We start from the raw sequence: 18,010 nt of genomic DNA on the forward strand, positions 1-18,010 counted from the left end.
AGATCATATAGAAAACCTGGAAGCACATGTGCCCCTGGTCCAATCGTGTTAAAATAATGTGGCCCATTACTGTGTAATGCCGTGTGTATTGTAGAAGAGTGTAACCTCTCATACACGAATGGAGGGAGAAAATCATTAGAAAAGCCATTGGGTTTGGGAAATACAACGTAAACACACTTTTTCATAGTTTGTGACGAGGCCGGGAGTGTCAAGGGGATAGCATAACGTTGTAGACACCCCAAATGGTTCCAGCACTTTTGCATATCCAGCGCCACTTCCCAAAAACTGACAGACCAGGTATTTTCACACAGTGTGCTAACAACACAGAGAGAGCGCGAGGCTTACTTTTAATTTTTTTCACAGGAAATGGTGGATCTCTGAACTCTCTAATCTCTCTACAGAGTCTACTCTACACTGACTAGTGTAGTGAGTGACTACCAGTGCTTTAAATGGGAAAAAATAAGTGCAAGTGCTCATTAAAATGAACTAGAGGTGTGGCAAGTGGGCAGGGCTAGGGGCGGGGCAAAGAGCAACATATAATAATACATAGCCAGTCAGCCTACCTTTCACGAGTATTGGTACTCTCCTCAGCAGGAGAGAAGTGCCGGTACTAACAGGAATAAAAATAATAAGTAGTGCTGGTACACAGTACCTGTGAGTACTAGTCCATTTAAAACAATTCCACAGGCTCTTCCTGGTTCCATGCCTTTACATAGGCATGTCCTCTCCATTCACCTCTCATCTTTACTCAGCCTCTAAGCTTATCTCGCTAGTTCTGCTCCTCTTCCTCCTGCCTTTTTGCTTACTCTCGCCACAAGTCTTCAATTTCCTCACAGCTTTTTTCCCTACTTGTGTAGTGGAGAAGTGTGGCTCACTGGTTAGAGGAGGCATACCCTGAAGCAGAGGTCAGACCCGGGACCAGGGTTCATTTCCCGACGCGGCAGGGTCTTGAGCCCAATTGTCCACGGACTCGATAATTCTCGCTTCGGTGCCCACTCTAATCATGGGTTCACACTCTGCAACTCTGGGCATTAAACTTGCTTAATCTCCACAACGGCCCCCTGCAGTGGGATGCCTGGCCTTCACCTTGGGGATGCCCAGTACGGGTTATCTCACTGGGAAAGGCCAGGACGGGTTCCCAATGCAAGCGCCGAGATCCCCAAGGGTAAGTCGAGCGCTATATAAGACCTCACAAAAAAAAAACTTGTCTCCTGTTCTCCCCTCCATGTTGTACTCATCTCCTAAGTGTGTGCGTGTGTCAGTGTGTATGTGTGTGGGTGTGTGAATTATAAGAAATGTACTAGAGTTATGACTATACAGAAATGTGTGTTTAAAATAAATTCCATTTATAAGATCATTCATGAATACAGAACTCAACAAATATCTGGTATTTTTATCAGAAAATAAAAGGCCATCCTAACTTCACCTGGCACCTCACTTTTTTACATCCATGCCACCTATTTCCTGCTATGTTCACCTCATCTTTATCCCCAACCAAAGCCATTGCCAGTTGTCATGTAGCTAATTCCTAGAGCCCTGCAGTGTTCCCTGCTATTCATTGCCCCATGAGCAGGGCTACCTTCACACCCACAGAGCCAGTACTCAGGTCAGTCACTGGTGTCTTGTAAATACAGTGATTAGTGTTGGAGGGGCTGACAAAGAGGAGAAGCTTCAGTACTTAATTTGTAAAAAAATAAGTGCCGGGGCTCAAAGTTTTATTTCAGAACCTCATTACCAGCGATGTTAACATTTGTTTCATCTACCACCAGACACTCTCCCCCTCTTTATCTCCGTTTTGCAGGTACTTTTCACTCTTACTTTTTCCTGTTGTCTCTATTTTCCAGTTGTTGCCTTCTTGCATCTTCCCTTTTTTTTTACCTTTCTCTCCCGTGCCTTCTGGTCCCAAAAAATAAGTGCTGCTGCTGGCCACCACCTGCAATCACAAGCTCAAATGATGCACTGGAAATAGTATTCGTGATGGTAGTGTTGGCCTAGTCTTTGGCTCTCTGGGCCTTACTTGATATTTTAAAGTAAGCAGCCCTCCATCATGAGAAAGCACGCACATAATTGTTATCGCAGCTAAGTTGACATTAGTTAGTTATTGAAAGGCTTCTCCCTTTCTGAGTAACCGAGCATGTTCGCCAAGGCCCAGTCTAGGAAGAGGCAGAAAGAGGCATTCACCTGCAGATTCACAGTGAAGTCGATCATAGCCAGGCCCGGACTGGCCGTTGCGGGCACCGGGCAATCCCCCGGTGGGCCGCATGGTTGGGGGCCGGTTTGGGCCCCTGGGGCCGTTTTTTTGTTACAGGGCCGTTATGCTGTAAAAACGGCCCTGTAACAAAAACGGCCGAAAACCGGCCCTGTCACAGAGCGCGGTCGCACCTCTCCCCCCTCCCCTCTCCTCCCGGAGGGGGGGGAGGGGGGCCGGCCGAGCACTTTGCCAGGGCCGGTTTTGGTTCTCCAGTCCGGCCCTGATCATAGCAGTCCCATCCAGCTCAGGTCCGGCAACTATGAGCCCAAGAGGCTGTCCCAGGAAGAGAGATGCATGCAAGGTCAGGTCACCACTTCACATGACTGGGCGAGGGAAACAAGAGATCCAAAGTGAAGGCATTATTCCTAATTGGAAAAAAAAGAAGGCACCGTGACATGTATTCGTCCATTCGAAGCACTCATGACACAGGCAATGTCTAAGGGGTGCGAAGAACCGTGGGCTCCACCCTACTGCTGGCTCAGCTGGGGAGCCCCCGTCGTAGACCTCTGTGAAATATTTTATTACGAGACGCTAGGCTGAGCATTCAGGCTAGTGTAATGTACGCATATTTTTATTTGCTCGCCACGTTCCTTCATCGTCCTAGGCCTGCGTTTCCAAGCTTGCCTCGCCCCAGCAGTTAGGAGCCAGCCCCTACCAATAATTATCTAATGAGAGGCGCATGCAGGGTGCAGGCCTTATGATGAAGTGGGTAAAAGAAGTGAAAGCAGCTCGAAGATGGTATAAGAAAAATACAGCAGCCCTGCTGCGTGCATTTATTCCTCTTTGAAAAATGATCTGCACCACAGCTGTCCGCGTAAAAGAGAGCTATAGTGCCGGCCCTGGAAAATAAGTGCTGGTGCTAAACACTGGCACAAATTAAGCACTGCCTCCTGTCCTCAACAAAAAGATGCAAAGTAAACCAGCTTTGGCGAAGGCAGAGGATTTTGTTGGGCTGCCACTCGCTTTAGTACAGTCAGTGCCATCAATATCCTAAATACAACTGGATTACTGACTGTCTCTTTCTTAACCCATTTACACACCTGATTGAGATGGGCGGGGGTGAAGCTGAAGCACTTTCAGATGAATAGTCGCTGCGTTTGTGATCGACAGGGAAGGGTCTGTCTAGACCCTGTCCTGTTAATCACAGCGTGAAGCAAAGCAAGCCCTCTTAGACCCCTGCGGTCTCAGGCATTCACATGGGCGCTGCTGCAATCTCCAGCAGGGAAAGCCTTGGCGCGCTTACAGAGCGCATCTACCCTGTGCAATATGAGAGACATAACCGGAGCCTGCAGTCCCGTTTATTAGGGTACCGGTGCTCTCCCTTGGCTAATCTTACAGGTTCCCTAACTTCATCTAGGGAACTTTTTTAAATTGCTGATTCACTATGCTCTCTCCAACTCCCTGATCCTGTAGTTAGTTCTCAGGATCTTTGTAATAACATCTCTGACTTATTTCATAGCAAAATCTCGGACATTCACATCACCTTAGAAGCCCAATGCCACTCCTTGGATAAGGATATCCCTCCTGTTATAGCCAGTTTAGACACCTTGGGTGAGGGCCCTTCCCAACTATTTATGCAATTTCCCTTACTGTCTTTGGAAGGATTGAACCTACTACTTGATAGGACTAAATCTTCCTCCCCAATGGATCCTTTACCTCTAAAAACACTGAAGGAGTGCAGAAACAGCATTCTTCCGCCCATGCTGGAAGTCATGAATAGGGCTATTGTCCTGGGTTCTTTTCCATCAGTGTGGAAGAAGGCTATTGTGAAGCCTCTTCTAAAAAACCCATCATTGGATCCTGGCCTTCTTAAAAACTTCAGACCAATCTTTCTGCTCCCGGCCCCTGCAAAAATATTGGAGGCACACCTCAACTTTCACCTCTCCACTTTTCTTGAGACCAGTGAGTATCTTGATAACACACAGCACGGATTCAGAAAGTACCACAGTACCGAATCCGCACTCACTGTTGTAGCAGACAACATCCGACGCAAAGTGGATAGTGGCCAAACTACGATACTGGTCCTATTAGATCTCACAGCCGCGTTCGATACCCTGTCTCCCGCCATTTTAACATCTCGGCTTAGGGAGGCAGGGGTCACTGGACCGGCTTTGAATCTTCTTAACTCCTTTCTCCATGGTAGAGAACAGAGAGTAAAGCTTGGAAATTTCCTCTCCCCTGCCAAGTCATTGCAATGTGGGGTGCCACAGGGGTCGGCCCTCAGTCCGACCCTGTTTAACATCTATGTGGCCCCCCTTGCTAGACTAGTAAGATCGCAGGGGATGGAGGTGGTGTCCTACGCCGACGACACCCAGATTATGGTGTCACTGGCTCATACCTCTGTCCATACATCCGCCATTAGCTTTAGGTCATGCATGCAGCATGTGGCAGAATGGATGATCATCAACTCCCTAAAGCTAAACGGGGACAAGACGGAGGTCTTGGTCTTTGGGAAAGACCAAGATGTTTGGTCGAGCGAGTGGTGGCCTTCATCTCTTGGCATCTGCCCCACTCCCTCCCAATCAGCCAGAAATCTCGGCGTGGTCTTTGACACCTCACTCTCTATGACGCTCCAAGTAAATAGGACCGTGGCCACATGCTGGGGTGTTATAAGGATTCTAAATAGGATCCGTAACTATCTTTCCCTCCAGGCTCGCAAGCAGATTGCAGTCGCCCTTGTCGGCTCCAGGCTCGACTATTGCAACTCCATGTATGTGGAGTCCAACAAGGGCCTTATCCATCGACTGCAAATCGTGCAGAATGCTGCAGCGCGTTTTGTTCTGGCCCTTCCCTTAGCATCTTCAGCCACGACTGCTAGGAGAGATCTTTATTGGCTCCCTGTTCAGCATAGAGTCTCTTTTAAGATTCTATGTCTTACATATAGAGCTCTTGCGGCTGGCACGGATGATGCACTTGGGTCTCTGCTTACCCGCTATATTCCAACCAGATCTCTTCGATCTGCAGGGCTATTTCAACTGGTAGTGCCCCGTACAAGGCTAGCCAGATGGGGAGTGAGAGCTTTTTCTGTCGCCGCTCCCAAGCTCTGTAATTCTCTTCCAATTGAGGTCAAAACCCTACCCTCAATTGATTTGTTCAAAAAGGCCCTTAAGACGTGGTATTTTACCAAAGCCTACCAATGAGAGAATGCTGGTTTTGATTTGCGAGCTGAATTATTTGATTTAGGCGCCTTGACGCCTATTGGGCAAAGTTTGCGCATGATAAAACCTACCTCATTCATTCATAATGAGAAGTGCCGGTACTGAGGACCTGAAAATTCAGAAGTGCCGGTACTCAGTACCGGTGAGTACCGGCCCATTTAAAGCACTGGTGACTACAGACAACAAGTCCAACTCCAAGTGAAGTCCACAAGGAACGCCGATGATGAGCAGCAGGCACAGGCAGCAGACTGTCCGATGAGTCAGGACTCCAGACAGACTAGGGAGCGAGCAGCCAGCCAGACAGCGTGCAGCCCGAAATGGCCAATCACTGCATGGCTTCACATGAAGTCACACAGTGATTGGCCATAGAAAGTGCGGATGCGGCAGTGTGCCACCAGTGGTACCACACAAGCGTGGCACCCAATAATGGATTGCTATGCGGTGGACCATTGGGACCAACCAATCCTGGTGCTGCATGCAGCGCCAGGATTGGCTAGGGCGGCACAGATGCCATTCGCCCTTTTTCAACCCCGGGGGCTGCGGCCCTGGGGGTGCTGTATGAAACAGCACCCCTTGGGTCCCTCTCTAAAGGGGAAGAAGTAAGTGCATGTGCGGGCTGAATAAATCCCAAAAATACACATGCGCAGTTTGCGCACTACTGCTGACGCTGAGTGTGAACTGTCACTCAAGCTGCAGCAGCCCAGCCCAGCCCCACCCCCTGGAGCCACACACTCTGATATTGTGTCGGGACTCGGCGTGAGGTGAGAACAGCAATGTCCTTACTGACTGACTGCAGTGCTGGCTGCTTTGCAGGCCCGGTGCATCCATTGGGGCGTAGGGGCGTAGCCCCACTAAGCCTCGTGGCGTGCAGGAGAGATGACGGGGCAGGAGAGGTGATGGGGCAGGGGAGGTGACAGGGCAGGAGAGGTGAAGCGGCATGAGCTAGAGCGGTAACCGGGCGGGAGCGGTGAAAGGACAGGAGCGGTGAACAGGACAGGAGCGGTGAACAGGACTGGAGCGGTGAACAGGACAGGAGCAGTGAACAGGGCAGGAGTAGTGAACAGGGCAGGAGCAGTGAACGGGGAAGGAGCAGTAAACGGGACAGGAGCAGTGAACGGGGCAGGAGCAGTGAATGGGGCAGGAGCAGTGAACAGGGCAGGAGCAGTGAACAGGACAGGAGCAGTAAACAGGACAGGAGCAGTGAACAGGGCAGGAGCAGTGAACGGGGAAGGAGCAGTGAACGGGGAAGGAGCAGTGAACGGGGAAGGAGCAGTGAACGGGGAAGGAGCCGTGAACCGGCAGAAGAAGTGACGGGCAGAAGAAGTGATGGGCAGGTGACGTGACGGGCAGGAAACATGACGGGCAGGTGACGTGACAGGGCAGGAGAGGAGAGGTGACTGGGCAGGAGAAGTGACGGCAGGTGATGTGACGGGGCAGGAGAGGTGACGGAGCAGGAGAGGTGACGGGGCAGGAGAGGTGACGGGGCAGGAGAGGTGACGGGGCTGGAGAAGTGACGGGGCAGGAGAGGTGATGTGGCAGGAGAGGTGACGGGGCAGGAGAGGTGACGGGGCAGGAGAAATTACGAAGCAGGAGAAGTGATGGGGCAGGAGCGGTGATTAGGCATGAGCAAGAGCGGTAACCCGGCAGGAGCGGTGAATGGACAGGAGTAGGGAACGGGGCAGGAGTAGGGAACGGGGTAGGAGTAGGGAACGGGGCAGGAGTAGTGAACGGGGCAGGAGTGGAGAACGGGGCAGAAGCAGTGAACGGGGCAGAAGTGGCGGGGCAGGAGCAGTGAATGGGGCAGAAGTGACGGGGCAGGAGAAGTGACAGGACATGAGAAGTGACGGGACAGGAACAGGGACAGGGCAGGAGAGGCGACAGGGCAGGAGAGGTGCCAGTGAAGGAGAGGTGACCGGGCAGGAGAAGTGATGGGCAGTAGAATTGATGGGCAGGAGAAGTGATGGGCAGGAGAAGTGATTGGCTGGAGTGGTGATGGGGAAGGAGAGGTGATGGGGCTGGAGAGGTGATGGGGCAGGAGAGGTGATGGGGCAGGAGAGGTGACTATGCATGAGCAGGAGCAGTGACCGTGCAGGAGCGGGGAATGAACAGGAGCAGTGAACAGGGCAGGAGCGGTGAACAGGGCAGGAGTGGTGGACAGGGCAGGAGTAGTGAACAGGGCAGGAGCAGTCAACAGGGCAGGAGCAGTCAACAGGGCAGGAGAAGTGACGGGCAGGAGAAGTGACGGGCCAGGAGAAGTGACGGGCCAGGAGAAGGGAGGGGGCAGGGGAATCGACGAAACAGGAGTGTTGATGGAGCATGAGCAGGAGTACTGACTGGACAGGAGCAGTGATAGGGCAGGAGCAGGCGATTCCCAGGGCGACTGGAAGGGTAGGGGGTGAGTTTAGTTTGGGGGGACCAGTTTTGTACAAGTGCAGGAGTTTTCTGCAAAGTTCTTTGTATATTCAGCAGGTTTCGGTCAACAATACAGGTGCCAAGATAACTTTGGTGATCAATGTACCAGCTGGAGAGAGATAGGAGCATGTTTTGTCTAGTGACCGTTTTACTCATCTAAGGTAGTGCAGAGGGGTAATATGCCTGCTGCAAAGAACATGTACCATGCATATCAAAGAGCAATATGTTATGTGCATAATTCAGTGGGTATTGTTTTGTGTTTACTTCCTGAATGAAAGGACACTTGAATACAAATGGCCTGGCAGTTCGGGCTGGACTGTTCACATTGGGAGCAGGATCAAGACTGATTTGCATATGGCTGGGTCCAAACTGGAATGGCATGGGGAGCAAAAAATTATGGATTTAAGCCCAGATCTCTGAACTGGGGTGAATGTATGGCATTGTTCTGTATTCTGTCCAACAATTGTTCTTTTTGCATCTGTCACCCCGAGTGGGACGGGGGTATGCTCAGACGTGAGTCCCGTGCTGTCCATGCCACTGGAATCAAGCTATCCTGGCTGATGAGGGCTGAAAGCCCGAAACCAGTCTTGGATGCTTGTTTCCAGTCCAGGGAGGACCTGGCTTGGCAGCTCGGGCTGGACTGATCCCATGAGGCATAGGGTCAAGGCTGATTTGCATATGGCTGGGTCCAAACTGGAATGGCATGGTGAGCAAAACACGATGGATTTAAGCCCAGATCTCTGAACTGGGGTGAATGTATGACATTGTTCTGCATTCTGTCCATCAATTGTTCTTTTTTCATTTGTCACCCCAAGTGGGACGGGTATGCTCAGAGGTGAGTCCCGTGCTTTCCATGCCACTGGAGTTAAGCTATCCTGGCTCATGAGGGCTGAACGCCTGAAACCGGTCCTAGGATGCTTGTTTCCAGTCCAGGGAGGACCTGGCCTGGCAGTTCGGGCTGGACTGTTCCCATGGGGCACAGGGTCAAGACTGTTTTGCATATGGTTGGGTCCAAACTGTTTTGGCGTGGTGAGCAAAGAAACAATGGATTTAGGTCCTGATCTCTGTACTGGGGTGAATGTATAATATTGTTCTGCATTCTGTCCACCAGTTGTTCTTTTTGCTATGGTATGAATGAGCAGCTAGCTGGCTGACATGAATATGAAGGAGCCTTTGGGGGTTTCCGTGAGTCTAAATTCTCCTGAAGAGTCCCTTTCTCTTCTGAGCCCTGCTTAACACATGTGTACATGAGGAGCCCTGTATTCATGACCTCAATGTTTGAGACAAAAAATGATCATGGATTTCTGAATAATGAGAGTAAAAGCATTAAGGTAACATGTTGTTCCTGCTTATATTTCACACGCTTCACATAAACCTGTATTCCCTATGAGTGTTTGCTTTTTCCTGAATTAAACCTCAAATAAACATGTTTATCCATTGTTTTAATTAAATAACGTTATAAGCTGTAACTGGTCAGTGAAATGCTGAACGTACAAAAAATTGGTATGTTTTGCTATTTCTAGCCACACCCCTGACTCCTCCCAATGGTCAGTGGCGTAACGAAAGTTGAGGGGTCCCCCTGCAAAGTACATGGAGGGGGCCCCGTCGAGAGCCACCACCTACCACTTTTGCAGAGGAGGCCCCCTGGAGCTTGAGGGCCCACCCCACAACGAAGGGTCTGCGGGGACTTATCTTACTCCACTGTGAAGATGCCAGAAATGCCTCTTATTTCAGTTATGGAGCGATCTCATTAGAAAAACAACAGACCTACAACTTCGCGCCATAAGTCCACTTTAACACCAGGTAAAAAACAGAACAAATTCATTTTGCACTGACATAGCAACAATAATTAGCCCATAGTAAGCTTATTCTATTTTGGCTACGGCACAAAAGTAGAAAAACTTTCTCATGTGCCCCGGCGGTGAGGTCTGTGGGACTGGCAGGTTTTTGTGCCCAGGGAGGTCTGTGGGACTGGCAGGTTTCTCAGTCTGGGGAGGTCTGTGGGGATGGCAGGATTATGTGCTTGGGGAGGTCTGTGGCATTGGCAGGTTTCTCTTCTTGGAGAGGTCTGTGGGGATGGCAGATTCTGTGCCTGTGTAGCCCTGTGGGACTGGCATGTTTCTGTGCCCGGGGAGGTCTGTGGGACTGGCTGAGTTCTGTGCCTGGGGAGGTTTGTAGGGGCTGGCAGGTTTCTCTGCCTGTGGAGGTCTGTGGGACTGGCAGGATTCTGTGCTTGGGGATGTCTGTGGGGCTGGCAGGTTTCTGTGCCCGGGGAGGTCAATGGAACTGGCAGGTTTCTGTGCTTAGGGAGGTCTGTAGGGCTGGCAGACTTCAGTGCCCGGTGAGGTCTGTGGGGCTGGCAGGTTTCTCTGCCTGGGGGAGGTCTGTGGGATTGGCAGGATTCTGTGCCTGGGGCGGTCTGTGTGTCTGGCAGGTTTGTGTACCTATGGAGGTCTGTGGGACTGGCAGGTTTCTGTGACTGTGGAGGTCTGTGGGACTGGCAGGTTTCTGTGCTTGGAGAGGTATGTGCGGCTGGCAGGTTTCTGTGCTTGGGGAGGTCTGTGGGACTGGCAGGTTTCTGTGCCTGGGGAGGTCTGTGGGACTGGCAGGTTTCTGTGCTTGGGGAGGTCTGTGGAACTGGCAGGTTTCTGTGCCTGGGGAGGTCTGTGGGACTGGCAGGTTTCTGTACCCTGGGAGGTCTGTGGGGCTAACAGGTTTCTGTGCCTGGGGAGGTCTGTGGGGCTGGCAGGTTTCTGTGCTTGGGGAGGTCTGTGGGACTGGCAGGTTTCTGTGCCCGGGGAGGTCTGTGGGACTGGCAGGTTTCTGTGCTTTGGGAGGTCTGTGGGACTGGCAGGTTTCTGTACCCTGGGAGTTCTGTGGGGCTGGCAAGATTCTCTGCCAGGAGAGGTCTGGGGAGATGGCAGATTCTGTGCATGTGGAGGTCTGTGGGACTGGCAGGTTTCTGTGCCCGGAGAGGTCTGTGAGACTGGCATGTTTCAGTGCCCGGGGAGGTCTGTGGGACTGGCTAGTTTCTGTGCCTGAGGAGGTCTGTGGGGCTGGCAGGTTTCTCTGCTTTGGGAGGTCTGTGGGACTGGCAGGTTTCTCTGCCTGGGGGAGGTCTAAGGGGCTGGCAGGTTCCTGTGCTTGGGGAGGTCTGTGGGGCTGGCAGGTTTCTGTGCCCTGGGAGGTCGGTGGGGCTAACAGGTTTCTGTGCCTGGGGAGGCCAGTGGGACTGGCAGGTTTCTCTGACTCAGTAGTAGTCTGTGGCCTGGTCAAGAGAAGGCCGCCCCAGCTACCCTGCAGCGGATGGGGGCGGCGGCCAGAGCACTGGGTGTGGCGGGGTCCCGAGGACCCATCATGTGTATTCTGGCTGTTGATTGGAAGGTGGGAGAGCCAGTCAAAGAGCCGGGTTTGGAACTGTACATATTGAGCGCTTATGACCCCTGGCGAGAAGTTGAAGAGCTTTTTTCGGATAAGCTCTAGTGCTGGGAGGGTGTGCACGGTATGCCGCGGTGCAGGGGGTACCAGCGGGTGGTGCAGAAGGCAGCACTACAGTACGAATAGGCCACGTTACAATGCCTACGATACATACCATGCCATTACAACGCAGTTGTTACAACAACCGCGTTGTTACTTCGCATACCATTACAACGCAAGTCGTACCAACGACTTGCTGTAGGGGGCGCTGGATGTTGGATTAGTATAATTTACTATTCTAACTCCAGTCTGTGCAACTGCATGGAAGGTGTTGGATTTTAAATCCCCCCCTTTGCCCTCCCCTGTGGATGCCCATGACTGTGGGGGATAAAACTCTGCGGTGTGTGCTAGTAAGTGGCTGCATTGCAGAGGGTCACAAAGCGTAAACATTGCGCCAAACCCCGAACACTGCAGTGAACGGATAAACGAGGAGTAATGGCCCGCGAGGCGCGTGACCTCCGTCAGGCGCAGCCCCATAAATCTGGCGTTGATATTTCATATTGAATATCGACAGGCGGGCGCCTGATGGCGCTCAATGCTCGCTGCGGTGCTTGTCCCACACATTAGCCCTGTAATGGAGGTTAATCCGCCACTTGAGCTGCTAAAACCTGGCGCGTAAATCACCTCGATAAATCACCGGGACCAGCCAGGCGGCCCCTGTGGGTGCCTCGGAGCGGGAAGGACCCCCAGAGGCCTCGCAGCGCCTCCAGGAGGAGGGCACGGGAAGCTTGCGAGGAGGGACCGTGTCCTCTGAAGAGGGCCCATCATTGTAGGCCAGAGGTCCATGCATACATTACCCACGCCCCCCCCCCCAGTGACACTGGGGGCTCAGATTGATGCATGTACTGCCGCGTTAGTGTATTAAGCGCGCATCTTTCTTCTTCCCATGACTGTTTTGATGAGCACAGCAAGTGAGCGCTCAAGTGCAGCGCAGCGCCGCTTTGTGTCCATCTCCCTTGGTGGGGGGGCATGCTCTTCACGCATCCTTGCACTGCCATGCACAAAACCCACGGTGGTGTGTCAGAGGCAGCCTGGTGACAACAGAGTGATGTTACTGCAGAATACAGGGCGGTCCTGTGCGCATCACTCATAACATCCACTCAGGAGTCCCCTCGGACACCTGCCCTCACCATATCTTCAACAAAGCCAGCACCTCCATCGCACCCAAACTCTGCTGCTCCATCAACTGCTCCATTGAATCCGCCACCTTCCCAGAAGACCGGAAGCACTCAGAGATAAACACCCTGCTGAAGAACCCCTCTTCCAATCCGACGGACCTCAAGAACTACAGACTTGTTCCCCTTGCTCCCCTTCCTAGCCAAAGTCATTCATAAAGCTACCAATGCCCAAGTCTGAGTTCATCGAAACGAACAACATCCTGGAGTTCTCCCAATCAGGCATCAGAAGCAACTGCAGCACCAAGATTGCGCTCCTCGTTGCTACAGATCACATCCGCAGCCTCCTCGACTGAGGCAGAATACTGCAAGGGGTTTCATTATGTGCTGCCTGGGACACTTCATGAAATGCACCAAACCGTTTGTGCACAGACAGCACTAGATTTCAGTCCAGTTTGGAGTCCGTCTAATGAGTGTAATTCTCTTGAAGCTCTTTGTGTGTGAAACCTGCAGAGAAGGAACTGTTTGTAAATGGCTGTCGACCTCCCAAGGCCCTGCCATCCCATCAGAATCGAGTAGGTGTATACTCTGAATACTGTTATTACACTTCTGTGGCACTGTTGAGTATTAGATATCAAACTCCCAGGAGGGCTGCAAAATGTGCTGAGAACTGAGGAGTGTCTGGGCTTCATAGCGCTTGTTGATTTAAAGTGTCTAAGTAGAATGGAAGTCGGTGACGCCCTCTACGTACAGGGCCGGCTTTAGCACTGGTGGCACCTGGTGCGACAATGTTGGCACCACCCCACCCCTCACGGATTCCTTCACTACCACCATTTAAAAGTGCCCCTCAAGTCCCCATAACCACTGTCTCAGATGCATTTCATTATTCTTATAGCGCCATTCATACAAGTGTAGGGTGTCAGAGCACTTTACATCCGCACATTGTACAAAGACAATCATAGGTGTGTAAATTAGTGTGTAGGAAATGTTACGCAAGACAGAGGACTACAAGGTGTAGGAGTCACATGTCATCCATACTGGTAGACAGAATAGTTTGAGTGCTGGGTCTGGAGAATTTAAAACGTAATACCATGCTTCAGAGTTCTCTTTAATAATGAGGATTGATTTCTCCCCAAATGGATTCTTTTTGCAACATTAGGATAATGAAATAATGAAAAACCGGAGAGAAAATCATAGCCTTCTAATGTATACTTTGCAATTTGCATGCAGCTCTTTCACAGTTAATAGTTCAAATAGTTCACAGCTCTATATCAGGATTTTAACTTCTAAACTGTAATTGCCAAATGTATCTCTTTCAAAAGCAGTAACCCACTGACCTATTTAATTACGTGCACTTTGTGATCTGCATTGTGCACATTCTTTGCAGCAGGCACATTAATCCTCTGCTGTTCTTTGCACCAGGGCTATTAACCCCCTGCGCTATCTTTCTCCAATCTCTCTCAAGGAAGAACATTAATCGAGGTATCTTGAAATTTTTATTGTTGCCTAAAAATTGCTGGAGGCAAAGAGCGCAGCAGGTGGTTTTAAAACCATAATATACTTGCAAGCACGGCGCCCCCACCCGAAGTCAGCGCCCGGTGCAGTGGCATCGGTCGCACCGCTCTAGAGCCGGCCCTGTCTACTTAACTGATGACCTCCAAAGTCCTCCTTTAGGGTCATACACCGCGTCATCAGTGACGTCACTGGTAGCTTGGGCACTTTCCTGTGGGTGGTCCAGGCACCCTAACGTGGCTCATAATCGCAGTTGGCATCACTTTATCCGCAGGGCCGCCACCCTCGGTAATTTAAGTTTGGACGAAATGGCGCAACTGCTTGAATTAGAAAGGTAATATTTTCATACATTTGGAGTCGTTGGTTCTTAGCGCCTCGGAATTTTACACCTACATCAACCAGCTACAAAGGCTAGCGTGCATTAGAAACAGTTGGTCACAGTATCAAGAGCCGCAGAGCATGCATCTCCAAGTACAATTTCAGCGATATATAATCTCCTAAAACAAAAAAATGGTCAGCAAATATTTTTGGAAGTTGATGTCCCTCGTTTCACCCACTGCTCTGGGGTTGACACTCAGACTCCTGTATCTTTCCTGATTTCCGATGATAAATTCTGTAATCTCAAAGTCTGGCCTGTGACGTCCATTGAGGGGCTGGCCTGTTGGGTAATTTGTACTCCTCCATGCGTGAACTGCATTCTGTAGCTTGCATTGCTGAATTCACAATGTCCTAAACAGGACTACAGCTCCCAGAATGCACAGAGTAAATACACCTTGAGCTGGGTGAACTACAGCATGCCAGGAGGATGGCTCAGTGAGTTGAAGCTTGCAGCTGGAACTGGGGGTGTGAGTTCATGCTTGGAATCCCGTAACGCAGACAGACAGACAGACTTCCACCTGCGGATGGGTGCAGTGAGGGCTTTAAACTGGGTGATGGTGACGTATAATGATACCAACCCTCAGAATCTGCAGATGTGGGGTGCAAATACCATATAGAACAGAGTGTTATAATAAGACCCCGAATCTGAACAATGAAGCTGTGGAGTAAAGGTATATCCCGTCCCTCGCGGCGTCTGCGGGTGGCAGCCCTTACTACCTCACTCTGTCCCGGCCGGGACTTCTAGGAGCTGTGCCCGCCCCGGGGCTCAGATGTACCCAAGGGCGCACCAGCATCACTCCTGGGTGTGTGAGCTCCTGGAGGCCTGGTGACCACCTCACCCTGGGTGGGGGTCCTGTCTGTTTGATGCATCTGAAGGCCAGAGCTTTGAGATTGAGGATGCCAGGGCACTGAATGCTTGGCTCCATCCCCTTCATACGCGTCCTTCAAGGCGGTACCTCCGGCAAGTAAACAAGTACGCGCAGCGCCACGCCTGCGCGTACCCACCCTGTCCTGTCCCGCTATTTAAAATAAAAAGTGCCTGCAAACCATTTATAAGAGCCTCAGGGGCCCGGGCTGGGGCCCGTGCAACAATTTATTAAGAGGATCAGTGCTTAGCTAAGTGGCCCAGGCATGCATGCCTTGCTTGTGCACCACCATTCAGTTAATTTCAGAGGCCGGCGTGCGGCGTGCCGTGCAGCGCGCCACCAACCATTAAAATCTTAATAGATGTGTAGAGTGAAGGGGCCTACCCGGGGCCCCCTGGAGCACGTGGCCCCCCCGCAACGCGGGGGCTGCGTGGACCTGTGTTACGCCCCTACCACTGGTTTAATCTTCGGTTATTCCCACCCTCAGAGTCTCCGCCCACAGTTCCCCAACTTTTTTTCCCACTTCCACCACTGGGTAGGAGTGAGGACGAGTAAGGTGCCAGAGGAATGTCTATCTGCAACATTTGATGAGCTCCGTGGGCCTGTGTTACGCCCCTGCCACTGGTTCAATCTTCGGTTATTCCCGCCCTCAGAGTCTCCGCCCACAGTTCCCCTACTTTTTTTTCCCACTTCGACCACTGGGTAGGAGTGAGGACGAGTAAGGTGCCAGAGGAATGTCTATCTGCAACATTTGACGAGAAGGTGCCTGGGATCCAAGGACACCTCAACGGACACTGGATGGAAGGATGCCATGATGGAAAAATCCGAAGACCAACACCTGCCCAGAGGGGTGTGCCTTGGGCGTATCTACGATTTTGGGAGTTTTGTATTAGGGACAGACCCCGAGGGTGGAGAGCAGATTTTGTTGGGAGGTTGCTAGAGCAGGATGTAGGCAATCTTAGACAGCGTTGAGGGAACTTAGGGCAGAGTGGGGTGTAGGAAGGTGCATCTTAGAACGTGCTCAGTAGTTTAGACTACTTATTTGAGAAACGTGAATGCACTTCTTAGGGAGTCTTCACGGCTGACACCTTTACTCTTTCCTGAAGGGAATTGTTAAGTAGGGATGTCACCTTAGAGTTAGTGTAGGGACAGATTAGCATTTTCTTTTGTTTTCTAAATGCAGTCTAGACTTCAAATAGGGACGGTAATTGGATGCCTGATGTTCCTAGAATTGACTTTGTTTTTTATTCTGAGTCGTCTGAGACTCCTTCGTAGAATTATGTTTGTATTAGTGCCAGTTTATTGCTTGAACCTCTTGCTGAGGTGGTTGTATGTCCAATTATTTTTGGCTTTGTAATAAACTCTTAACTTCAGTTTGTAGTCAGTGGTTCTTTAAATTGGATTTGATTGCCGATTTATAGAGCTGTTTAATCACGAGATTGGAAACCTCCCCTCTACACTTCTTAGAAGACAAAAAGGTCCAGTTGATCTGTTTTGGGATTCTGGATAATTGATAATGTAGAAATCTAGATGAAAATCCCAGTCCCATAACAGCCTTTACTGTTACAGTATAGGAATGGACAAATGTTAGTACCCGACACACCTAGTCTAGACTGCATTTTCTGTGGTAGCTTGAAGCTCAAATAATGCACAGTGATTTAGTTGGTGCAGAATTCTGATTGGTGGTCTTTGGGCAGGGGTTTCCAGTACAAGGAGTGAAGAAATACTACATGTATAAATGTAGAAGAGGCTTTCCTGTACATGTATTTTACAGCTGATGACAATACTGCCTAGCACTAAACATAACAGCGCAGCGCAGCACCTGACATTGGGCCCTTTAGTATAATTTCAATTTCTTTATCTTTCCACTTTCCTGCTCTCCTTGACATTCCCCTTTCCAGTGTCCTATCTTAAGATGCCCATTTTCATTCAGCCTCCGTTGACTTTGGTGCTGCAGCAATGAAACTTAAAATGGTCATGTCACAAATATGCTGCAGGGGAGCAGGCAGAGGGGAGTTTTAACAAAAACAAGAAACTAGCACAGAAGACTTCCCAGCTTAACAGAAGAACAGCACCCGCAAAATTCTGATTTACCGATGTGACCTATATTTTAGAAACATAGGCTCAGTGGGCCCGATTCACAGAACTAACTTAGGACAAAATCCTAAACTTACTACTTTTGGTATTCACAGAAGTTAGGATTTTGTCTTAAGACAGACTTAAGACAGACTTAAGTTAGGATTCTGTCTTAAGTCTGTCTTAAGACAAACTTAAGACAAAATCCTAACTTCTGTGAATACCAAAAGTAGTAAGTTTAGGATTTTGTCTTAAGCTAGTTCTGTGAATCTGGCCCAGAGTTACTGACTGGCACATGCATCAAACATGTAATGTGCGATTCCTTAGTAGCGAAAAATAAGGATTCGCAAATAAGGAATCGCAAAAGCCTATGCATGTAGGAATCGCTAAAAAAATAACGATGCCTACAAATTCCTTACATGCGAGTCGCAATTTGTGAGTCGCAATTAAGGAATGGCTTCCCATTCATTCCTGTGGGCCTACAGGCCCATAGGAATGAATGGGAAATGACATGCAATTTGCGAGTACCCAACAGGTACTCGCAAATTGTGCATGCAATTTCAACTGTGCAAGGGTGTCAAAAAGACACCCTGTTGCACCCCTGAAATTGATAATGTGCACCCAAGTTACGTACACATATGCCCAAAATGCATGTGTGTGTGTAACATGGGACTTTGAAAAATGCACTTTGGTGGTTTTTTCAAAGAAATCTTAATTTACCACCACCTTTCATTTGATGGTAAATTGCGATTCTTAGTTGCGAAA

The sequence above is a fragment of the Lissotriton vulgaris genome, chromosome 11 (assembly GCF_964263255.1).
Source record: "Lissotriton vulgaris chromosome 11, aLisVul1.2, whole genome shotgun sequence".
Taxonomy (NCBI): Eukaryota; Metazoa; Chordata; class Amphibia; order Caudata; family Salamandridae; genus Lissotriton; species Lissotriton vulgaris.